At 43.0% G+C, this 25,576-nt stretch overlaps 1 long non-coding RNA gene across 2 annotated transcripts in view; it reads left to right on the plus strand.

Moving 5' to 3' along the window:
• Positions 1-25,576, plus strand: part of LOC135184797 (uncharacterized) — a 114,089-nt gene that overhangs the window by 58,976 nt on the left and 29,537 nt on the right. Inside the window, exons 1-2 of one of the 2 annotated variants that reach the window (XR_010306182.1) lie at positions 9,569-9,738; positions 21,630-21,788. This is a non-coding gene — a long non-coding RNA (uncharacterized LOC135184797). Of the gene's footprint in view, positions 1-9,568; positions 9,739-21,629; positions 21,789-25,576 lie in introns of those variants that run through there. The other variant, XR_010306181.1, reaches the window with a different exon arrangement.

Genomic DNA, 25,576 nt, shown 5'->3' on the forward strand with positions numbered 1-25,576 from the left:
GGTGACCTCATTGCTGTCTACAACTACTTGAAAGGAGGCTGTAGCTAGGTGGGGGTCGGTCTCTTCTGCCAGGCAACCAGCAAGAGAACGAGAGGACACAGCCTCAAGTTGTGCTGGGGGAGGTTTAGGCTGGATGTTAGGAGGAAGTTCTTGACGCAGAGAGTGGCAAGATTTAACAGAATGAACAGGCAACTTGTGTGAGATTCATGACTGGATACCATCAAAGTTGGGCTGAGTGTCAAGAGGGAGGGGACAAACTCTTCTCAGTTGCACCCTGTGATAGGACAAGGGGCAACAGGTATAAACTATAGCACAGAAAGTTCCGTCTCAACACGAGGAACAACTTCCTTATTGTAAGGGTCATGGAGCACTGGAAGAGGCTGCCCAGAGAGGTTGTGGAGTCTCCTTCTCTGGAGACTTTCAAGACTCATCTGGATGTGTTCTTGTGTGACCTGCACTAGATTGTATGGTCCTGCTCTGGCAGTGGGGTTGGACTCGATAATCTATGGAGGTCCCTTGCAACCGTAGTCTGCAGTGCCCCAAGTGGCACTGCAAACAAAGAAACCAAATATTCTCCCTGTGCGTGCAGCAAAGGACTGATTGCATTTTCATTTCCAAAATCATTTAGGCTTCTTTGCCACGGGAAGCCTGGCTCCTCTCATGGCATTTCTTCTCAGAGAAACCAGCCCCTGAACCCCACAGTGACACAGGAGGCATTCGGCAGGGCATTGGTCCCATCACATTAGGTTCCGTCACATCGCATCAGTTGATGTGACTGACAGAACCCGACGTCTCGTGTCACAGCAGGGCACGTCACCCGGCACCGTGACTTGCAAAGGCACACTTTCAAGCAAAGCAAAATAAAGATGAACTGAAATGATGTTGGGTGGGGGAACATTCTTAAGGTCTTCTTGGTTAGACAAACCTAACAGTGAGCGGTGGCTTTGGTTCTTTAACGTAGAGTAGCGTAAGCGAGACTTGCTAATCTGTTCTGTGTCATTAGTCGCTTCAGAAAGGCTGGTTTTATGCAAATGCAATAGGAGATGAAGAGGCAGCAGTTCCCTCAACAAAGACTTTGCCTGTACATGTGTACTGCAGCTTGGCAGGCATTAAACTAGCTCTGTGTATGTTGTATATGGTATTATCTCCATACAGAGGTTGGCAACTGGATAAAATGCCTATGGACACAAAGAAAACAGTCCCAGTCCCATGCTGCATGTTACACTTTGGGGCCTCTGGACAATTCCCACCCCTGTATGTGAAAAAGCTGCACGTTCCCTACTTGTGTGTACTGGGGGCTGAAATGACTGCCCTGTCTCCAGGCTGGACATGGTTTTTAAGCTACAGGTGTCTTGTGCCTTTTAGCCTGTAAGATCCACAGAAGAGCTGTTGATTTCCACCTGGCTTAGCAACAGACACTTCCTTAACCTCATTGTTGCTCTTTTTCTTTGTTGTTCTGACAATTAAATGGACCATACAGCTTTATTTTCTGCTTGTTCAGTGTGTGATGGAAAAATGAATCAACTCTGCTGCACTAACTCCTCAAACTGCTAACCCCTGAAATCACGACACAAATATATGTAAGCAAGTGGTTCTGTATTATTTAGTCTGTGTGTAGTACCTACTAATACAGCAGGGATAAGTAGATTTTGCAAGAATCCCTACATATACCTGTACATATTAACAATGAATATATATTAGCACCTCATGGTCATCAGGGGCTTTGCATCACAATTATTGTTAGGAGCTTATAATGTTTTAGTCTGCAGATTGTATTTCCCATTCTGCTGGGATGTGTCACACTCCTTTGTACCCTGCTCTTACACACACGCTTTCTGTTTACTGACACTTTTCATGTTCCTGCACCCTTCTCTCACAGTCCCTTCAGACTCATCCCTTCAACCCTCTTCAACCACTCTCGAAGTACTTTCCCCTTGGCACTCCAGAATGTCTTTTGCTTCCCCCTCCATTTGTTTATTGCTTACTACTGCAATCGCTGTCTATAGAAATCAGGAGAGAGCCTTCTACACTCAGTCAAGCTGCATTTCCTCACTGCAAGCTGTGGAAGTGGCAGCTATCATCATTAGGGTGGTCAGCCTACCTTTCACTGGGAAAGCCTTTGAGAGGACAGTCAGCCTTGCTGAGACAGGCTTGGCACTCGCCTCAGAGCAAATATTGGGCTGCAACTGCTCTTCTGGAAAGGACAGGAGGAACAATGTGAACTTTAAAACTGATGATTGGAGCTCAGCCTTCTGAAACAACAGTCACACTAAGCTCCTGAGATGCCTGGTGAATACTTCATACAGACCTCAGGAGTATGAAAAGGTCACACAAAGGTACTTTCCTCCACCCCTTGTAGGTGTTTAGAGCATCTCAGTTTGTTGTTCTTGAGAAAAGGGGTGTAGTTGAAATCACTATGTATCTTGCTTTCCATGACCTAAACAGTACTTTGTGAGTTTCCTTGCTGTTTTTCTATTCTGATGGCATTCAGGACTGCCATCAGGAGGCTACTGCTGGTCTCTTCTCACAAGTAAATAGTGATTGAACAAGAGGGAATGGCCTCTAGCTGCAACTGGGTGGGTTTAGATTGGACATTAGGAAACATTTTTCCTATTAAGAGTGGTCAGGCATTGGAATGAGCTGCCCAGGGAGGTAGTGGAGTCACCAACCCTGGATGTGTTTAAAAGTCGTTTGGATGTGGTGCTTGAGGAGATGGTTTAAAGGTGAACTTTGTAAAGTAGGGATATTGGCTGGCCTCAGTGATCCTGGGGGTCTTTGTGAACCAGAATGTTTGTGTGATCCTGTGACTTTGCATCATCCTTCCATCATTAAATGTTAATTCACAGCGCATGAGCTGCGTAAACGTTCATGTGAAAATAAACCAAGTCTTGGCTATATGTGACAATTTTTAATTAACCACTAATTTATTCCAAGGCTGATGTTTGGTTAGAGCTTTGCCACAGAAAGAGTGGCCTGCCTAAAGTTTTAATGAAACATAAAGTGTCTGGAATTAATCTCGGAGATGCTCTGTCTGTTACCATTACAGACTAAAACAGAGCTTTCATTCTTACCTGAATACTCTGTCTCTGGGTTTGATTTCCTATGGCTGGCAAATAAAAGCTCTAATACTTACATAACAGGAAAGTGAAGGTGGTTTTTTCAGTAAAATTCATGTTGTTGAACTATTGTACTGTATTCAGCTATTAAATATTCAACCATTATGTTGAAATATTCCCTGCCAGGAAATGTTCCTTAGCATAGAACCCTGATTCCTCTGTGTTATTGAATTGGTAGCATGAGATCTTCAATGGAGTAGTAGAATGGTTTGAGTTGGAAGGCACCTTTAAAAGTCATCTAGTCCAACCCCTCTGCAGTGAGCAGGGACATCTTCAGCTGGAACAAATTGCTCAGAGCTCCATCTATAACCTCACCTGGAATGTTTCAGGGGATGGGGTATCTACCACTTCTCTGGGCAACCTAGGCCAGTGTTTCACCACTCTCAATATCAAAAATGTCTTTCTTAGATCAAGAGAACCATCTTTAGAACTATCACCCCCTGTCCTGTCAAAAAAGACACTGATAAAAAGACTGTACCCATCATTTTTATAGACACCTTTAAGTACTGAAAAGCCATAGTAAGGTCTTCCTGGAGTCTTTCTTCACTGCAGAGGTGTTCCAGCCCTCTGATCATTTTTGTGGCCTCCAAACAATTCCTTTGCATCATGTTTCATGAGATTTTGGTGGGCACAGACCAATTCTAGTGAGCTGCCCTCCTGTAGCTCTCCTGTTTTAGAGGGTAAGAGAGTTTAGGTATCATTTCAAAACCCACCTGCGTGTGTTCCTGTGTGAACTACCCTTAGCAGAGAGGTTGGACTCGAAGATCTCTGGAGTGCCCTTCCAACCTCTGCAGTTCTGTGATTCTGTGACTTTGGGTAATGCAAGGCATTTTGTTCTCATTGTTGTCATCACCAGAGCACAGTGCTCTCTGTCTGCCCAAACTGCCTGTGCAGAGGTTGCCCATGTTTGGTACCTGAGCTGACTCCAAAGCTGTGCTGATAATTCAGCTGCTGTCACTGGCAGCAGTGGGAGCTGCCAGGCGCTCAGGGCTGTTGTCATCAGGCCAGCCATGCATGACTGTGTTTAAGAAGCTGAGATTTGTAAAATGTTGATTTATGTGTATCAGGCTCCATAAAGATATATAAACAGACAAATGCAGAAGAAGGTGGTTTTGAAATCCAGAATAAGGCAACAGGGAGAAGAGGCCATCAGCCTAGCTCAGTCAATGTGTAAATCTGGCAGTGCTGGTAGTCAAGACTGACTGCAGTAGGTACCTGATCACAGTGCAGTGGGTAAAGCAGCAGTTGTTTTCGTGTGTATTGTCACATACAGTGGGATTTCCCAAGGTAATCTGTAAGAGAATAGAAAACCCCACTCAATAACATGTGCTCATTGTATCCCTCACTGTCCTTTGGAATCTACTTTTAGAATATTGTTTGCTTTAGTATATAAATGCTCTAGAAGGAAAAAAAATGCTATTTAAAAGCTGCTCTATTAACACCTCACAATAAAGCATCCTGTAGTTGAAATTGCACTATACCTTTATGCATATGCCAGCCATGAGCTCCACCTACTCTGTTTCAAATGACAGTTATCTTTTTCCTAAAGAGAATCACAGCATATCTCAGCTTGGAAAGGACCTCAGGAGTATGTGAAATAGTGTAACAGTGAACTTTTTGCCTGACATATTCACCTCATTTTCACAATGATATCACAAATATCACAGTGTTTTCTTTTTATTTGGTTTTGTTTGTTTAATTCAGTATTTTAATGCAAGCATTTTCACCTCTAAAAATGCATACGTCCTAAGTCTCAGATGAAAATTACAGGCAAATTTCCTGCATACACCTCTCTATGAACATTATTTAGTCTGTCTTAACCTTTCCAACTCAATCTCCACTCAATTCAAGAGAGATGTTGAGATACTGGAATGTGTCCAGAGAGGGGTGACAAAGCTGGTGAGAGGCCTGGAACACAAATCCTGTGAGGAGAGGCTGAGGGAGCTGGGGGTGTTTAGCCTGGAGAAAAGGAGGCTCAGGGCTGACCTCATTGCTGTCTACAACTACCTGAAAGGAGGCTATAGCCAGGTGGGGGTGGGTCTCTTCTGCCAGGCAACCAGCAAGAGAACAAGGGGACACAGTCTCAAGTTGTGCTGGGGGAGGTCTAGGCTGGATGTTAGGAGGAAGTTCATGACAGAGAGAGTGATTGGCATTGGAATGGGCTGCCCAGGGAGGTGGTGGAGTTGCCATCCCTGCAGGTGTTGAAGAAAAGCCTGGATGAGGCACTTAGTGCCATGGTCTGGTTGATTGGACAGGGCTGGGTGCTAGGTTGGACTGGATGATCTTGGAGGTTTTTTTCCAACCTATTTGATTCTATGATCCTATGATTCTCTCCAGGTATTATTTTTCCATTTTTAGAGACATTTATTTTACATTACCTTTTTAGACATTTTAAAGGGCAAAAGATAATTGTAATTTAACTTCCAGAGAAATTAATATAACAGTATTGTAAAGATTAAGGATATATTTCCTAAAGATATTCTTTTGCAGGAGTTATTAATTTACACAGAAATTATTTTAAATGGATACTTAAAAATTGTAGTGTTTTTTTTTTTTCATAGAAAGTAGCCTTTTTTTTTCCCTTGAATCATTTCAATGTCAGAAAATTACATATTAAAGAGTAAATGTAACTGGGAATTTGATTCCTTGACTCCATCAGATTAATTTTCATCATTAGTTATCAGAATTGAATATTTCTCTTTTCTTACTTACTGGTAGATAGTTTTCTGTGTCATGGGATTTGTTCAGAGATGTGATTCATTCAAAAGAGCTTCCATACTCTCATTAGAAAAACACTTCTTTTAAAATTCAAATTGACTAACATTAAGCCAACTGACCCCAGAAAAGCTGAGGGAAAACCTCTATGCCATGAAAATGATTAAGGGAGTGGAACATCTCTCTTACAAGGAGAGACTGAGGGAGCTGGGGCTCTGCTGCTTGGAGAAGAGGAGACTGAGAGGTGACCTCATTCATGCCTATAAATATGTAATGAGTGAGCACCAAGAGGCTGGAGCCAGGCTCTGCTTGGTGATGCCCAATGGCAGGAAAAGGGGCAATGGGCAGAAGTTGATGCATAGGAAGTTTCATGTAAACACAAAGAATAATTTTTTTACTGTGAGGGTGACAGAACACTGGAACAGGCTGCCCAGGGGAGCTGTGGAGTCTCCCTCTCTGGAGATGCTCAAGATGTGCTTGGATGCATTCCTGTGTGATCTGGTATAGGTGATCCTGCTCTGGCAGGGGGGTTGGACTGGATGAGCTTTCAAGGTTCCTCCCAGCTCCTAACCTTCTGTGACTCTATGATTCTTGGTTGGATATTGCTGGAGATGTTTTTCAAGGTATCATGGACATGAACATCACACGAGCTGACTTGAGGTACCTGTTTTTTAAGCTGCACTTCACCAGTACAGACTTAATATTCCTGATGTTCCTAAAACAACATCCAAAACATTCCAAAATTTGACTTTTGTAAGAAAGATGCAACTGGAAAAGATCTTTAAGTGACAGAGGAAAGACTGAGAGCTGTTAAGACAGCACTTTTTAAAAGTGAGCTTCTAAAAGGGAGTTATGCACAGGAATTTTAAAATCATAGAATCAACCAGGTTGGAAGAGACCTCCAAGATCATCCAGTCCAACCTAGCACCCAGCCCTAGACAATCAACTAGACCATGGCACTAAGTGCCTCAGCCAGGCTTTGCTTGAACACCTCCAGGGACGGTGCCTCCACCACCTCCCTGGGCAGCCCATTCCAATGCCAATCACTCTCTGTGAAGAACTTCCTCCTAACATCCAGCCTAGACCTCCCCTGGCACAACTTGAGACTGTGTCCCCTTGTTCTGTTGCTGGTTGCCTGGCAGAAGAGACCAACCCCCACCTGGCTACAGCCTCCTTTCAGGTAGTTGTAGACAGCAATGAGGTCACCTCTGAGCCTCCTTTTCTCCAGGCTGCACACCCCCAGCTCCCTCAGCCTCTCCTCACAGGATTTGTGTTCCCGGCCTCCCACCAGCTTTGTCACCCCTCTCTGGACACATTCGAGTATCTCAACATTACTCCCTACAGAGATCTTTTGCTCTCTGGATCAATTATGGTTACTCTGTCTGAAATAAATACTGTTAAACAGCTCTTCCTGAGTTTTGTGGTAGTGAAAGACAGGGAAACAATAATCAGAAAGCAAACATTTAACCTATTTATTGATCTGCATCACAAAAAAAGAGTGAGATTAAGTTTGTTCTTGCTGTTTTAGCTGGGCACTGTCTTCTGAGTTACAATTTGCCTAAAAATCAGGCTGAACTAAATTCTCACCTGCAATTACAGGTGAAACACAAAAGAATGCAAGATAGAGAGTCTGGCATTTCTTCATTACACTTTACAAACACATCTCACCTAAACAAAAGTGAATAACATGGTAAAGTATTCTTTCAGCCTGTGTTTGGGCTGAATGTGCTACTCATGAACACATCAAGCAGGTCATCCCAAATATGTGCCAAACAACATCTCTGCATGGTAAGAGCAGTGATATTGCCAGTGTCAGCCTTTCAAAAATCTTGAGGCAGGTCACCAAATACTGAGAGTGGATTCAAACCCAAGAAATTTATGGGAAAACAAACAAACAAAAAGACATGCAACGTTTTATTTGCTTGTTATTTTGAGTCTGGACCCCCCCAAAAGTCACATCCTTAATTTTTTCTCTGCAGTTGAATGGTCAAGAAATGCATCATATTGAAATGAAAGCAGAGATTATCTTTTAAGCACTGGACCATAAAAAATTTACTTTTAGGGAAAAAAACATCTCCAAACATGCTGATCATTTTAAAGCTGGGAATGAAAATATAAGAACCTGAAATGCTGCAATGTAAAAGCTAGAGATTTCCAACTGAGTATGTTGCATCTTGTAGGTTTAAACAGTTCTGTTAAGATGATTGATTTTCTTTCTCCATTTGTAAAAGCCTTAATTAGTGAGTTAGTTGGACAAGATGACCTTTCAAGGTCCCTTCCAACCCAAGCCTTTCTATGATTCTATGAACTTCTTTCCATCAATTCAGCGGGGTCCAAGATATCTCCAGAAGTGTCATGAGATTAAAATATCTGTTCCAGATTTATCATCCTGCTGGTGATGATCAGATTTTTGCACTGGGGACATGCATTTGTGCATTTTCTCTGTATGGGTTTTTGGGAGAAGAATTGATGCACTCCAGTCACCAGCACCTCCTGTCTGTCAGGTGATAAGCTTTGTCTGAAAGGGAAATCATTGCTGCTGGAGGAAAAATTGCCCTGGGAGGTTCAATTTAAATGTGCCCCACAACCCAGAACTTGGGACTGTGCAGAGATAGGTGTAGCTGGTGGTGGTTCTCCTGTGCCTGGTCACTCCAGGTTAGACCTTCAGCATGATCTCATACCAATAATGTCTCAGTTTCTGCAGTAGTCTCACCCAAACTGTGGCACTGCTGTACAGTCTGAGCACACTTGCTGTGCCCAAACCCTCCTGCTCCCACGCAGCCAGAAGTCATTCTGCATACCCCAGCCCAGTACTGAGCGCATTTCTCACCATCTACACCTGACCATATGAAACAGAACATCCCTTTTAAGGAAAGGTTTGCTTTTTACAAGAGGCAGATGACTTTAAAAATACCCTCCTCTGGATGTTGTGAACCAGGATGGGGAACTGATGTCTACAGAGGTGACACAGCAGGGTAAGACACTCACAAATTATGAGGGCAGATGTCAGTTCCAAGTGACATGTTTTCCATAACCTACTGCCTCTCTTTGTTTATCCATCAAATGCAATCTATAAAGCAACTGCTCATCTTTTTAGTCTTGGGTGGAGCATAGAAATGCAAGTCAGACCTCAAATTTAGTTTGTCATTTGCCTTCTCAAAAGGAGATGTGATTTATGTTTATAATAGAGCATTTGAAATGCCATTTAATAGGAAAACAAATGGCAGTTGGATTCCCACGAGCGAGGAGAGGGGATTGTGAAACTTTGAATTCAAACAGTTTTATCTTATCACACTTCAAGTTACGTATTTTTACTCTAATTGTAAAAATTATCTGCCTTGACATATCTTTTCCATTATTTTTGTTAAAGGGTATTCATCAGCAGTGTTAATGATGACACAAAATTTTAATATATGCATTAAACATTTAAGTTTTAATATGTTAACGTGACACAGGATGTGAATAATAACAATGTTTTATATATGAAGTGAAAACATATTTTATGTTGGAAATAGTTAGAATGCCTGGCAAGTGACTTATATCCATAACAATTTCATTTAAATATTGCTTTTGCACCCCATCTATCTTAGATGCAATTTTATAGTCCTTTTTAAAAATTCATTTCAGCATGACCTCTTTGAGGCTGCAACTTAGTGCCTCTAGCCTACATATTCAATTGCACTTGTACTTGTTCCTATTCATTACCTTTCAAAGTGCAGAAACCAGCAAGTGCCCAGACCTGAACTGCATTTACCATTCTGGGACTCCTCAGGAATTACAACTTCGGTGTGGCTCCGCAGTAATGTAAGGGTAAAAGGCAAGAGCAAGTCCATCAAATTGCTAAAATACGATGGTCAGCCAGATTTGATTTAGCTCTTCATAATTTGGGACCTCTTGGAATAGCCAGGTAATTCCTAACAGAAGATTATGTTCCCTTGAATATCAAAGGATTATGATGCATATATACAACAGCTTTCCTTTTATTTCCTTATACCAGACCTTCTGTCTTGTGACTTAACAATGACAGTCCCAATAGCATTAGAGAAGGGGATATCTTTGAAAGGACATCTTAAAAGGAAAGGAGATAGTTTAGTGCTTTCATATGCCTAAATGGGAAAGTAATTTACAAAACCTCTGGTGAATTTGCATCCTGTACTGGCTCATTATCATCAGACCAAGTTGTGCTGACAGAATGAAATTTAGTGTAAATTCAAGCCTAGTTTTCACATAAGATTTTAAAGCCTATAGCCTAGCACAGAAGTTGTAAAAGACCTTGCTGTACCCCAAAGCTTCCCACTTTTAATCTGCTAAGGCTTCAGTGTGCACTCAAAATGTGCAATCAGAAAACAGGCATCCCATTTATACTGAGCATCTTTTGGAGCTGCAAACAGGCTCCCCTATATGGTGCCCATTCTCATTAGCTGGCTAAGAATCTATGGCTCATCACTATAGACACTGGCAGACCGTACCGTCATAGACTGGCTCCACCTTACCACCTCCAAGCAGATCTGAAGAGTCAAGATAGCAGGTCAGGAACAATACCAGGAAAAAGGCAGTGGATACCTGCACACCCTGCCTAGAAAAAATCTGCCTGCAATAAGGCTGAGATTGTTTTTCCTCTGGGTTGAATTCCAGTTGAATGTGGTGGTGTGAGCAGTGGGGGGAGAGTGGAAAACCATCCTTTCAGAAGCGTGGCTTAAGAGCTAGGGCCCAATAAGCAAATGTTAACAGGCAGGCTATATTTTTATCTTTAGAAATGCAAGCTCTAATTTGCTTCTATGTGTATTTGTGTCTGGTATGCAATGTCAAACTGTTAAAATATTTCTGCTTGTGTTGGTTTTAGTCCAGCCCTTTGATCATTCCATTTCTATCTTTTAAATGAAATTCCTGGTTCAGGAGCTACAAGAAAAGTATTTTAAAAGATGGATTTTCTTCCATGTGTTGTATATATGGTTTTTAAGGGCAGAAATGCATGGGTCAACGTTCCTTCTGAAAACAAGCCAACAAAAAAGGTTTATTCTACCTATTGTTTACTTTTTTTGTTATCTTGTTTCAAAAAAGGATGTGACTAAGTTTAGGGAGGTCAGAAAGATTGTGCTGTCTCTGAAGACAATTCACCTACAGAGGCTCAGTCACCTATGGAAATTTGTGAAATGGAACTTTTTTCTTCTTCTTTTTTTTTTTCTTCTGGTGAATAATTTATGCTGGGGAATGGTTTCATCACCAAGCACTCCTCAAGTCATTAAAATGAACTGAAGAAAATGGGGTGAAGTCATCATCAGAGAAGGTCAATTTATGGAAGTACTGTTATCTCTTTCACAGTGTTATTAATACCTACTGACACCTTCATGTTCAGAGGGATAAAGCCAATCATTAGCCTACAAGGTGTAAGTAAGGTCTAAAACACATGTTCACAATGAGAACATCTGTACTGTAAAAGCCATCTGAACACAGAGTCTATGAGAAGGAGGAAGGAGGGAGAAGCAGTGCTTGAGCTGACAAATCCACAAACATAAACCCTCATTTTTAGCAGGCTGCTGCATCTCTTACTGTGTATCTGCACCGTGCTGGTGTTACCCATTGTAACTGTCTATTGGTATCATTTCAATGTCTGAAGAACAGCCAGAAGAATGGTCTTTGATTTTAGGGAGAATTAAGCTGGCTGAGTGTTACAAGGAAAGACTATTTGAGTCCCTTTGAAATGTGTGCAACTGTAATATTTACATCATGTTGCCTACTAATGTCTAAGGCACGTTGTCACCTGGGAAGAGTTTTCTTCTTCAAGTACTGCTGATGTTAAACCAAATGGCTTGCATAAAGATTACATACATGTTAATCTTTGCAAAGCATCTGTCATGACATGAAAGTTCAGATAAGGCTACTTCCTTCACAGGATTTTTGGCATCAGCATTCACAAACAGTGCAAGTTAAAGAATGTGCTTAGCTGAACAGGCTATTCCACTGCAGGAGTTCCAGAGGATAAAATGCTTCAGTGACAAGGTTATATATAGCCCCTCTAGAAACACCTCTGAACATTCTACATGCAAACAAATTGATTTGACAGCATCCCACCTATGTATCAGCCTACTGAAAATGAACATAGAATTGATAGACACATAATGGTGGATGTATTTTATCAGTGTGTCCTGAGCCAGTCCCACTGGCTTTGACTTGCTTTTTTTTTACACATCTGATGTCTTTGAATGCACTTCTGTGTGATGAAACGCAACAAATCTCAAACCTCCTCTTGCAATCAATACAAACCAGGCTTTCTATTTCAGAGGCAGACAATCTGTCCCTTTGTTTTCTGAGAAAGGTACAAAAAGAGTTTACCCAAGTGGTTTGTTAGGTTTGCTTTATTTTTTTAAAGGGAGCTTTCTGAAGTGAAACACATATCCCAAATTCGCTATGTGACTTTGACACGATCAATAAGAGCTCCTGAATGCATTCAGTAACCTTTGTAAGCAGTTTGTTTAAAAGAATAACCATAGATTTAGGACAGTTTAAAAAGCCTATTTTCTAAATGATTTACCAATAGCATCATAGAAACATAGGAATGAAAGGCATTTTTCAACCCAGCTGGTCAATCTCCCTCCTTTCAGAGAAGGTCAAATATACTCAGACCATCTATCTGATCTTGGTCTAATCTAGAAAGGCTGAGAGACACCTGGGGCTATTCAGCCTGGACATAAAAAATATGTCTGGAAGGGCATCATATCAATGCTTATCAATATCTAAAGGGTGGAGACCAAGAAGATGGGGCCAGACTCTTTTCTGTGATGCCCAGTGACAGGACAAGGGGCAGTGGGCACAAACTGAAAAGCAGGAGGCTCCATCTGAGCATGAGAAAAAGTAAGTTTGCTCTAAGGATTGCAGAGCACTGGAACAGGCTGCCCAGAGAGGCTGGGGAGTCTTTGCCTGGGGGCATTTCTAGCCAACCTGTTCTTGGTGACTCAGCTTTAGTGAGGGGGTTGGACCAGATGATCCCCAGAGGTCCCTTCTGACTCCATTCTGTGATTCTGTAGTCTGTTCCTAGAAGCCTTTGACTATGAATTTACAGGAACTCCATTGCCAGCCTCTTTTAGTCCTTCACAACCTTTGGAGCATCAAAGTTTTTCTTTACTGTCTAATTTAACCTAATTTTCTTTAATCTCGTCTAACCTCTTTCTTCCTTTTAAAAAACTGAAACCAGTGATTTCTTTCTTACTTTGGGTGAACACAGAGAGTTATACTCAGTATAAAGGGGGAAGTTTGCTGTGGGTGGGGGCTTTTCCTGATCCTCACCTTCCTTCACCTCCTGCTTCTCCCCATTGCTGGAGGGGATTGCTTACCATTCTTCTCCCAGTGATTGCTTTGCTGTTTATTGTGTCTGTTGTATATGCACTGATCCGAGTCTATAACTTTTTATACTTTATATTGCTGTTAGCATTAGTATTAGTCTGGCTGTTTGATTAAATTCAGTTTCATTTCAACTTGTGGGTCTTCTTTTAGCATGATTCTCTTCTGGGGAGGTGTCCTTGCATGATAGACAACTGCTATAATTTAGCCCTGGAAATAGGCTAAATGTAGGCACAATTCCTGCCAGATCATTTTCTGCTTATTTATCTTGCATTTTCAGTTGGTTTTCTTCCTCCCAAACATAGCTCTCCTTAGAATTTCATATTGTTAATTTTGGATTATTTTAGTTAGTTCATTTTGGGAGCGCTGTGAGTGCTGATCTTGTCCTCCCCAGTGTTTGTTATCCCTCCTAGAAAGATGCCATCTGCCAGTTTTATGCATACTCCTTCACGAATTGTCCAAGTCAGTAACGTGACTATTCAGTAGACTGGGCCCAGCACAAATTTGTTGGCGTCAGTTGTATACCAGGCTGCTAAAAAATCACAACATTTAGGATTTATTTTGATCTGAATAATTCATTTATATTTACCAACCTGGCTCAATGTGTGGAGGTTTACCTCCTTATGATCTAGTTCTTGTGATTAAATCCCTTTACAGACACTGGCATCTTTAAGTAGTTGTGTCAAAACCAGCAGAACTTTTTAAACAGCTCAAACAAGAGTGCATGCCTCCCTCTCTCCCTCTCTCCCTCTCTCCCTCTCTCCCTCTCTCCCTCTCTCCCTCTCTCCCTCTCTCCCTCTCTCCCTCTCTCCCTCTCTCCCTCTCTCCCTCTCTCCCTCTCTCCCTCTCTCCCTCTCTCCCTCTCTCCCTCTCTCCCTCTCTCCCTCTCTCCCTCTCTCCCTCTCTCCCTCTCTCCCTCTCTCCCTCTCTCCCTCTCTCCCTCTCTCCCTCTCTCCCTCTCTCCCTCTCTCCCTCTCTCCCTCTCTCCCTCTCTCCCTCTCTCCCTCTCTCCCTCTCTCCCTCTCTCCCTCTCTCCCTCTCTCCCTCTCTCCCTCTCTCCCTCTCTCCCTCTCTCCCTCTCTCCCTCTCTCCCTCTCTCCCTCTCTCCCTCTCTCCCTCTCTCCCTCTCTCCCTCTCTCCCTCCCTCCCATTTTCTTCAGTCACTTCCAGGAGAGAACTGATAACCACATAAGCCCTTTGTCATGTTCTGTTTGCCCTGATTTATGATACACCCCTGCAGAGAGGCTTGGAAATAACCTTTAGGTTTACCATGGAAATTCCAGCCCAGGATGCATAATTTCCTATAACATTTCAATCAGAACAGGTGAAACTGTCATAAGCAGAGTTTCTAGCCCCTGTACAAAATGTTAGTATGCAGTACTCTGCCCTAGTGAGGCTGCATCTGAAGTACCATGTCCAGTTCTGGGACCCCCAGTTCAAGAAGGACATAGAATTGCTCGACAGAGTCCATTGCAGAGCCACAAGGGAATAAGAACATTTTTCTTATGAGGAGAGACTGAGGGAGCTGGGGCTGTGCTGCTTGGAGAAGAGAAGACTGAGAGGTGACCTCATTAATGGTTATAAATACATAAAGGGTGAGTGCCAGGAGGCTGGAGCCAGGCTCTGCTCGGTGATGCTCAATGCCAGGACAAGGGGCAATAGGTGGAAGCTGAGGCGTAGGAAGTTTCATGTAAACACGAGGAAGAATTTTTTTACTGTGAGGGTGACAGAACACTGGAACAGGCTGCCCAGGGGGGTTGTGGAGCCTTCCTCTGGAGATACTCAAAACCCACCTGGATGCATTCACAGAATCAGTCAGAGTTGGAAGGGACCACGAGGATCATCTAGTTCCAACTCCCCTTCCACGGGCAGGGACACCCTACCCTAGGTCAGGCTGGCCACAGCCTCATCCAGCCTGGCCTTAAACACCTCCAGGGACGGGGCCTCAACCACCTTCCTGTGTGATCTGGTATAAGTAATCCTTCTCTGGCAGGGGGGTTGGACTGGGCAATCTTTCGTGGTCCCTTTGAGCCCCTGACATTCTGTGATTTCTAAGATGGGAGTGTGGCTGCATGATGCTTGCTTCACATTTGGGATTTGCATTCAGAAAACCACGTAGGGCTGCAGATTAGTTTGGAGTGCCACCACTTACTCGTTTTGCTTACTTATTTCACTCACTAATTTGCCATAATTGCCACCAGTAAAACTGTACAGGAGTAATGCACCTAATTCACTTAGGTGTTTTGCAAATGTTACTGACTGACTGTCTCCCTTGGTGAATCATAGAATCAACCAGGTTGGAAGAGACCTCCAAGATCATCCAGTCCAACCTATCCCCCAGCCCTATCCAGTCAACTAGACCATGGCACTAAGTGCCTCAGCCAGGCTTTGCTTGAACACCTCCAGGGACGGTGCCTCCACCACCTCCCTGGGCAGCCCATTCCAATGCCAATCACACTCTGTGAAGAACTTCCTCCTAACATCCAGCCTAAACCTCCCCCGGCACAACTTGAGACTGTGTCCCCTTGTTCTATTGCTGGTTGCCTGGCAGAAGAGACCAACCCCCACCTGGCTACAATGTCCCTTCAGGTAGTTGTAGACAGCAATGAGGTCACCCCTGAGCCTCCTCTTCTCTAGGCTAAACACCCCCAGCTCCCTCAGCCTCTCCTTATAGGGTTTGTGTTCCAGGTCTCTCACCAGCTTTGTCGCCCTTCTCTGGACACGTTCCAGCACCTCAAATGCCTTTTCATATCTGGCCCCTAATAAAAAATGAAATGTAGATGTTGCCCTCAGCTTACCAGCTTTAGCTTCGCCCTCATCCTGCCTGTCAACTGGATTTAGCATATTTGCATAATTAAGTTTCATTCATTCACTACTAGATTTTGTTGTTTTTTTTTTTTAAAGAAGAAAGGGAAAACCAAACCAAATGAGGAAGCAGGGAATAGCCTATCTGCATGAAGCATTTAAAATGCATCCTGCTAGGCATGTTTGAGCAGATCCTATTTAATGTATTTAGTTGGGGTGGGGAGGAAGTAAAACATTTAAAGCAATTACAATAATTCTGAATTCAATTTTAAATCCTGCTGGCATTATTTAGTATTCTATGACAACTGTTGTGCAAACTGGGGAAAAAAATGAGGGTAAATAATCTGGGGCTGTTTAGCCTGGAGAAGAGCAGATAGAGAGGAGATCTTATCAATGCCTATCATTATCTAATGGGACAAGGGATGGGATGGATGGGGGCTGGGCATGGGACAAGAGAATGGGGCCAAACTGTTTTCAGTGGTGTTCAGTGACAGGACAAGGGGCAGTGGGTGCAAACTGGGACACTGGAGGTTCCAGCTAAGCATAAGGGAAAAACCTCTTTCCTGTGAGGGTGACAGAGCACTGGAACAGGCTGTCCAGTGAGATTGTGGAGTCTCCTCTGCAGAGATTCCAAACCTTCCTAGACTTGATCCTGGGCAACCTAGCCTAGGTGAATCAGCTGTGGCAGGCAGGTTGGACTAAATGACTTCCAACAGTCGCTCCCAACGCCCACCATTCTGTGATTTCCCAGCACAATGAAGTAGTCTTGCTATTGAAACACAAACCTTCAGAGGTCTTTTGGAAGACCTGCAGATATCTTCAAGTTCTTAAACAGGTCTGATTTTTTAAAGGATTCCACAGCAGTTCATTAAGAGAAAATCCTCTTTACCTGCCAAGCTGAAGAAGGCTGAGGCTGCATATGATAAAAGCTTCGCTTTGACTCATTTAGGGATTGAAGTTTGGAAAAAATCTTGACATTTTCTGCAGTGCCAGAATTGCTGCTCTCATGGCAAGCTGGGTAATTCCAATGCACAACCAAGCAAGGTTGTATAACTTTGCAAGAACACGGTCTGGAAACACACAAAAGAAGAGTTTAGCTTTGCACTCATACACACGGGAAGGATTGCAACTAAAAGTCTAGCAGTGAGCCAAAGAGCATTCACTTTTTAAGGCAACCAAAAGGTCAAAAGACAGGAGAGGAGACATTTTAAAAGTGACTGGGGAAATTATATGAAAATAAGGGCTTTGGGTGGTTTGGTTGGTTGGTTTGTTTTGGAGTATTTTGGGCGGTGCTGTTGGGTTTTTTTGTTACTGTTCCTTGTTTTCTGTTTTGATTGTCTTTTGGGGGGGGTTGACTTTTTTTGTTTGGGGTTTTTTTTTGGTGGCTGTATTTGGTTGGTTGGTTGGATATTTTTGGCTTGGTTTTGTTGGGTTTTTCCAAAATCTTCATGTCTAAAGCTGATTTTGCTTCCTGACTACAAAAAACACCCAGGGCTGTAACGGAAACATAGAACATAGGCTGCATTTCAGGATCCTGTATTTCAGAACACCTGCTCTGCCCTTCCATCTTTCTGATGAGAAAACTATACCTACTATTAAGGCATCTTTCCAAGGCATTCCTAAAAAATCTCCACTGAGGGGTGGAATTCAGTAGCTTCTCTTGGCAGCACTTCCCAGTGCTTCATTACGTATCACGAGAATTTTTGTCTCTTGAAGTCTAAACTTAAGTTTCTTGCTTGAAATGACTTCTTCCTTTATCCTCAGTAAAAGGAAAACTGTTTTTCACTTCTTGGCAAATAACCAAACTGTTCTCATGTTTTCTATTAGTTTTCTTTAGCTGCTGCTTTTAACCACCGCTAGACTTTTAGTTTTTCCTCACAGCCCATATGCTCTGGGGTTTCTTGTCATTCTTGTTGCTTTGGGGTTCTTCCTCATTGCTTTATCCTGGCCCCTCTCCAGCTGATGTCAATCTTTCCCTACCTATGAGGCTTGACTAGTTTCCCGTATCCTGTGGCATTAAGATGTTATCACCGAATTACAGAAAAGTCCAGGTTGGAAAAGACCCTTAGGATCACCAAATCCAACCTAGAACCCTACTCTTCAAGATTCACCTTAAGCACCACATCCAAATGACCCTTAAACACATCCAGGGAGGGTGACTCCACCACCTCACTGGGCAGCTCATTCTAGTACCTGACCACTCTCTCTGTGAAAAACACACCTTGAGTACTGTGTCCAGTTCTGGGCCCCTCAATTCAAGAGAGATGTTGAGGTGCTGGAATGTGTCCAGAGAAGGGTGACAAAGCTGGTGAGAGGCCTGGAACACAAACCCTATGAGGAGAGGCTGAGGGAGCTGGGGGTGTTTAGCCTGGAGAAGAGGAGGTTCAGGGGTGACCTCATTGCTGTCTACAACTGCCTGAAGGGACACTGTAGCCAGGTGGGGGGTGGTCTCTTCTGCCAGGCAACCAGCAACAGAACAAGGGGACACAGTCCCAAATTGTGCCAGGGAAAGTATAGGCTGGATGCTAGGAGGAAGTTCTTCAGAGAGAGAGTGATTGGCATTGGAATGGGCTGCCCAGGGAGGTGGTGGAGTTGCTGTCTCTGGAGGTGTTGAAGAAAAGCCTGGCTGAGGCACTTAGTGCCATGGTCTAGTTGACTGGATAGGGCTGGGGGATAGGTTGGACTGGATGATCTTGGAGGTCTCTTCCAACCTAGTTGATTCTATGATTCTACTGTCCAATCTAAACCTATCCAATCTCAGCTTGAGGCCATTCCACCTCATTCTGTCTCCAGTTACCTCTGAGAAGAAACCAGCATCAGAGTCTCCATAATGTCCCTTCAGGTAGTTGCAGGCAGCAATGAGGTCTCCCCTCAGCCTCCTCTTCTTCAAACTAACCATCCCCGGCACACTGAGTCACTCCTTGACATTTATTCTCTAGGCCCTTCACCAGCTTTATTGCCCTCCTCTGCACCTGCTCCAGCACCTAGAAAGGTGAAAAAAAGGCAACACATGGCCTTTTTCATGTCTTCTACATAGACCTGGAAAGGCTGAGTGATTTTTTTTTCTGTTTCTGGGCTGTTGTTTTTTTTTAATGGCCTTAAGTATGTCATCAGAAGGAGGTGATGTTAGGTACTGTTTCATCAACATAGGGCATGCTTTTCTTTGTTTTTTTAATGGCCTTAATATGTCATCAGAAGGAGGTGATGTTAGGTACTGTTTCATCAACACAGGGCATGCCTTTCTTCAACTGCTTGCTTGCTGTATACCTGTCATAGTTTAACTGAGGATTTCAATGACTACTGATGAAGTGGCCCAGGCATTTTCAGCTGGTTCAAAATCTGGCTACTTGCCACATGGCAAGGAATTAGGACTTTTTGTGCAGCAAATGAGCCAGCAAGAAATAATGCTGAATATGAACTTAAGATGAAATCCCTTCAAGAGAAATTCAGATTTAGTGCTTTAGGATTTCTAGGACTGTGATGTCTGATTCTGAGCTGTTTCTGAAGCCAAGTATTAAGGCATATTTCTGAAATGTGATTGGGGAAAAAATGGTTTTGTGGGATTTCATGGGTATTGTGGTTTTGTTCATCAACACAAGACGCATTGCATTTACCAATAAGAAATTACAAATTCATTAATGTATACTCCTTTTAAATTTTTTTAATTGCCACTCTTGGAAGCTCAGTATGTTTATGAAAGTCAAAAGCAATTTTTTTCTGGCTCATGCACATCACTTACCCATTACCCCGAATAAGCCCAGGCATGGGATAGGTGCAAAATAGGCTCAAATGATGTTTGTCACATATACTGGAGGTAAAGATTCTCCTCCTATAAATTAGCTAATGATGAATTTAACAATGCAGAGAGCTAAAAGAATGTCTGATGTTGAACAAACAGCTGTATTTGCACTCCTTCAGAGCAGCGGTGAGCACTCAACCACAAGGAATAGAGGGGATGAGGCTGATAGTTCTTTACCGTAAGACTAAGTCAGAGTGTATTAATGTAACACATGGTCATACATGTGCCCCCAAAATGTGGGACACATGTGCCAGCCATCCAGCCATGCTGATCTTTGGTACTCTGTCACCTTGCTCACAGTGGATTACTGCTGACAAGTTGTAAGTCCAGCTTGGCTGGATTCAGCTACAGGATCTGATCCATTGTGATGCTGAATTCTGCTCTAAGTGATGCACACTGCCGACTGCAAGTCAGCACCTCCTGGAAAATGCTCAGAAAATTGCAGACTTAAGTCCAGGGCTGTTGACCTCTGAGAAGAGACAGTGAAACCAAGATTGGTCCCTAACTCCATTTTCTGATTTCCTCGAGTTGTTCCTGTCATTAAAAAAACACCATCAAAGGGATGCAAAACTCATAATTAATGGCCAAACTATGTGTGGGCCTCCTCCTGCGGTTCTAGGCATGGGGTGCTTGTAGCAAATTTAAGAGGGCCTTTCTTGTGTTTTCTCTTTGTGTGGACTGGACCCAATCTCTGCAGGCTTCAGGGTTCTATTGTTCAGCTTGTTAGTCTTTCCTCAGAAATGTACTTTTAACCATTGAGGAGAAAGAGGCAAATGGTTCCATTTCTCTAGAGAAACCAACATTACAATTCTGAAAAATAAGAGACCTGAAATGCTTTTTGCTTGCTGCTTCCTTTTTACTGGCCAGGTCTACAGCTCTCAAACTCACGTTCTGCAGGCAGGCATCCACACCACACAGCTGACTGTGCGCTAAACTCTTACACATAGTTGACAAAATAGTTTATTTCCATCAGTTTGGCTTCTGGGACTCACTTTTCTGTGCATGCAGAATGGTTAGGAGTCCCCTGTGCAAGACCAGAGGCCCGGCTGCTTTTTATGTGGATGCAGGAAAAAGAATGCCAGGCTCCTGGGCTTGAGACCAGCTGTCCTGGAATGCCAAAGTTTAAACTCAGGAATTCAAAGCTGAAGCAACCACAGTCTTTCATATGGGGATGCCGGGTTTGGGAAGTTCAAGAGCAGGTTAAATTGTGCGTTTTGGCAGCACATCTGAATTTAAAGTGTGAAAGTAAAGCAGTTGTCTTTACAAACCTACTCATACAATTGTTTTGATTGGAAGAGACCTTTAAGATCATCAAGTGCAATCATTAACCCATACTTCCAGGTCACTACTAAACCATCTTCCTCAGCTTTTGAATCCCTTCAGGGATGATGATTCAATCACCTCCCTGGGCAGTCTGTTCCAGCGCTTGGCAACCCTTTTGGGGAAGAAATGTTTCCTAATGTACAACCTGAACTGGTGACCATTTGCTCTTGCCTATCACTTGTTACTTCAGAGAAGAGACTGACTTCCAATCAAACAGGTTTTCTGTAGATCTTTTAGGTTTTCCATTGTACTTTGAACTATGGGCAATCTGTGGCCTGTTTTTCACGGAATCACTTTGGTTGGAAAAGAACTTTAAGTTCATAGAGTCCAACCATTACCTAACTCTACTAAGCCTGGTGCTAAACCATGTCTCTTTTTAAAAATACCTCCAGGGATAGGGATTCAACCACCTCCCTTGGTGTATTCCAGTATTTGATAACCCTTTTAGTGAAGAAGTTTCTTCTAATATCCAACCTAAACCTCCTTCGGTGCAAATTAAGACCATGTCCTTTTGTTCTATCACTTATTTCTAGGAAGAATCTGGGAGTCCTTTGGTTACCTTTGTTACCTGCACACAGAAGACACAGGAGGATAAGGAGCAGGAGAGAGGTACTCCCTGTGCAGTGATCCAGCTTTGTGGTGCAGGTCAAATCTGTGGACAAGTTGACTCTTCGTGTCTGTAGACAAGAAATGTGAGTACTAATCTGAGCTTCATTTACTGCCTTTAAAAATGACTTTCCCTCTAAAGTTAGACTAAGGATCATAGTGTATATTACTAAGACTAGAGAAAGGTTTGGAGGAGTTGGTTTGAGAGTCTTATAGTGCTGGAAGGGTGACCCTGGTTGAACAGCAAGATAGCAAATGCAGATTAGGACACAGCTTAAGCAATGAGGTCCAGGAAGACATGGGCTTGAGGTGAGGAGAAAGTTCTTCACTGAGAGAGTCATTGGACACTGGAATGGGCTGCCCGGGGAGGTGGTGGAGTCGCCGTCCCTGGGGCACTTCAAGGCAGGATTGGACGTGGCACTTGGTGCCATGGTCTAGCCTTGAGCTCTGTGGTAAAGGGTTGGACTTGATGATCTGTGAGGTCTCTTCCAACCCTGATGATACTGTGATACTGTGACTTGGAAATTTATCTGAGCAGTAATAAGATGATGCAAAGCTATTGTACTTCTCTTCTGAAAGACAGATCAAATTACATGAAGCTGGGTGTGAACATTTAATTCTTCTTACTTAAAGACCAAATTGAGAACTCTTTCCATGCCGGACAGCAGATGCTACAGTAGTTGAGCTGAAGGTCCAATGCTCTTTTGCACTTCATCTGCTTCCAAAAAAATGCTGTCACATAAAAGAAAGCTTTAGTCTTGCATTGGAATGTGGTTGCCAGCCCCAAGGACTGAAAGGAAAACTGGATAGCAGCAGTGTCAGGGACTGTGCAGTCAGCAGTGGCACCAGCTAAGGATGCAGAATCACAATCATTAGGGACTTGCAGACAAACAGCCAAATCCTGTCTTCTGCAAAACCTGGATTGTCCAGCGGCCTTTCAGGCTGAGGCCCTGATTCTGGAAAGGACTGTACAATGTGGCTGACTGTGATGGCAGGAACATAATGCTTTCCAGACTCCTGGATGCAGCCATTTCCACTTATTCCTGCATTCATATGCCCACACATAATAGTTTGTTCCTGAATTGCTTTAGTTGCAAACAAAGCCCATTTTAAGATTCAAGCATGATGTCAAAGCTGCCCAACTCCTCTGAAGAGGAAACCATCAAAAGGCTGCTGTTATTTCATGTTAATAGAGCATAAGGAATCAAGCATAAACCATTGTTTTGGATATGGTTACTTACAAATATATAGTAAGATGTCACATCTTAAAACTCAAAGCTTTTAAATAGAACAGGCAATCTAGGGTAGGAGGGAAATGTGATACAAAGAGATCACAATTACATACTGGGGCAGTGGCTGAGCCAAAAATACACCTGTCTCAACATTCCAACCAATCCCCCTGCACTGGGCTGCACACCAACTATTCATAGTAAGTCCAATTTTAGCCAGAAAAAAGCTGTGAAAGGACAAAACTCTATGTGTGCTAGTGGAATGCTACTGCAAATGGCATTTACAAATGTGAAACAAAATGAAACAAAAATATTTTTAGCTGCTGTGGTTGATTTTTTTTTTTTTTTTTCAGGGTCAGGGAAAAAAAAATCTCCCTGTGCTGATTGCTAAAAAGGAGGGCATATACCCCCTAATACCTTTAAATCTCACTGCTTGTGAAAAAGAGCTCTTACTATTTTTGTTTCTAATCTAGGCCAAGTTCTGAAATCCTTGTAAAAACCAAGGGCTTAATAATGAAACACAATGACTGGTAGCTTTATTTTTATATCAAAAAGAGATAAGGATTAAAAATACTAACATGTCCAGCTGAGTATATTCCAGTTTGCTTCCTCATGGAAGAAGAGAGTTTGTAAAGATTAGGAACCAGACTGTATTGCTTGGCATGTGAGGCCCTATAACCTTGATCACGGTCATGACATTCTGGCTGAGCTCCAGCTGTCCTCAGAGGGTTCCTGGCTTCAGCAGAACATGCAGAATAGGACTGGTCATTGACACAATTTAACCAGTCACTTCCTATTAGCAATTGTTTTTCATTAGACCCTTACAAAACCATGCAGAAATGCTTTCATCACTATGTCCTGGCTTTACTTGCTATCTATACATCTGGTTTTCCCCCAGGTAATTTATCCCACTGCTAGAGCTGGACAAGGTCCAACTCTACCCCAGATTTTGTAGGCTTTGTCTTTTTCTTTCCTTTTCTTTTTTTAAATAACCCAAGGTAGGCTTTCTACTCTGCATGAAACCTTGCTAACATACCAAGTGCTTGGCAGACAAGAGCTTTTGTGTTTTCAAAGTTATTGGTGGCTCTCAATGTGAAGTCATGTGGAGACTGGACATGTGGGAACTTCTGGTTGCTTATGCTTTTTGAGAAAGCAGAAATTCAGTCAGGTAGTTCACTGTTCACTGTCGACCCAAAGTTTGCAGGACCTTAGCATCTCTATCAGCAATGATTATCCCTCATGGGCTTTCTTCATACCCTGAACACAAGGAAAATCTTTCTTACTTTGAGGATGACAGACACTGGTATAGACTGCCCAGAGAGGTTGTGGAGTCTCCTTTTCTAACAATTCCAAACCTGCCTGGCTGTGATCAGAGGATGTTAGGGGTTGGAAGGGACCTCTGCAGATCTTTGGGTCCACCCCCCCTGCCAGAGCAGGACTATAATCTAGTGCAGATCACACAGGAATGCATGCAGACAGGTCTTAAGAAAGTCTCCAGAGAGGGAGACTCCACAACCCTTCTGGGTAGCCTGTTCCAGTGCTCTGTGACCCTTACATTAAAGAAGTTCTTGCTCATGTTAAGGTGGAGCTTTCTGTGCTGTAGTTTACATCCACTGTCCCTTCCTTCTTCACACCCAGCCCTCTGCAACCTGCTCTAGATGAACCAGCTTTAACACTGGGTTTGAACTAGGTGATCTTCAGAGGCCCCTTGCAACCCCTCCTGTTCTGTGACTTGATGTTTCCCTTCCTTGAGCTGGTTCCTATTTCTTGTAGGAGCAAACACTGTTCCCATTTAAATGCATAATTCTGTGTGCATCCATGTACCACACCAGCTGATATCAGTATGGGGCCTGCTAAAGATCTCTCAACCTCCTGGTAAATCTAGGCAGTCCTGAAAATGCATACTTGGCTCAAGCTGTATACAATGGAGAGTCCTTACATCCATAACCATACCTCCATCTCCATCCTGACAAAGGCTGGCTTTTGAGAGGGATGGAGGACGAAGAGAAGGCTAGAAGGGGATAGGAAGAATCCCTAGGTTCATCTATTTAGCTCCTCTGAATCGTGAATGACAAAGAAGTTTGGGTGACGCTAGTTGCCCAATATAATTTAAGAGGTGCATTTATTTGCCCTGACAAAACCACATTGCATTCAAAATTCCTCCACTCTAAATAAATTCCAGAAACTGTTAAATTAGAACCATTCAAAGCAGGTCTTTGTTATAGCCTGATTTTTCTGTAAGATATGCGAATTAAGTGGTTCTATCAGGAGATTCTGAAGCATACTTACTGGCAAAATTTCTTCTAATGCATTAAAAAAGGGTGGGATCTATATCTGTGGTGATCCCTTGGTGTTTTGGGGCTTAATGCCACACTGAATTACTTGAGCATCATGAAAAGCCTGTGCTGAAGTGTGTCTAAAGAAGGCCAGTGAAGCTGGTGAAGAGCACAGGTCTTATGAGGAGTGGCTGAGGGAACTGGGGTTGTTTAGCCTGGAGAAAAGGAAGCTCAAGGTAGACCTTCTTGCTCTCTACAACTACCAAGGTGGAGGTTGGTCTCTTCTCCCAGGCACAGAGTGATAGGACAAGAAGAAACTCCCTCAAATTGTTCCAGGGGTGGTACAGGTTGAATCTTAGGAAAAATTAT

This window comes from Pogoniulus pusillus, chromosome 21 (genome assembly GCF_015220805.1).
Source record: "Pogoniulus pusillus isolate bPogPus1 chromosome 21, bPogPus1.pri, whole genome shotgun sequence".
In the NCBI taxonomy this organism is placed as follows: domain Eukaryota; kingdom Metazoa; phylum Chordata; class Aves; order Piciformes; family Lybiidae; genus Pogoniulus; species Pogoniulus pusillus.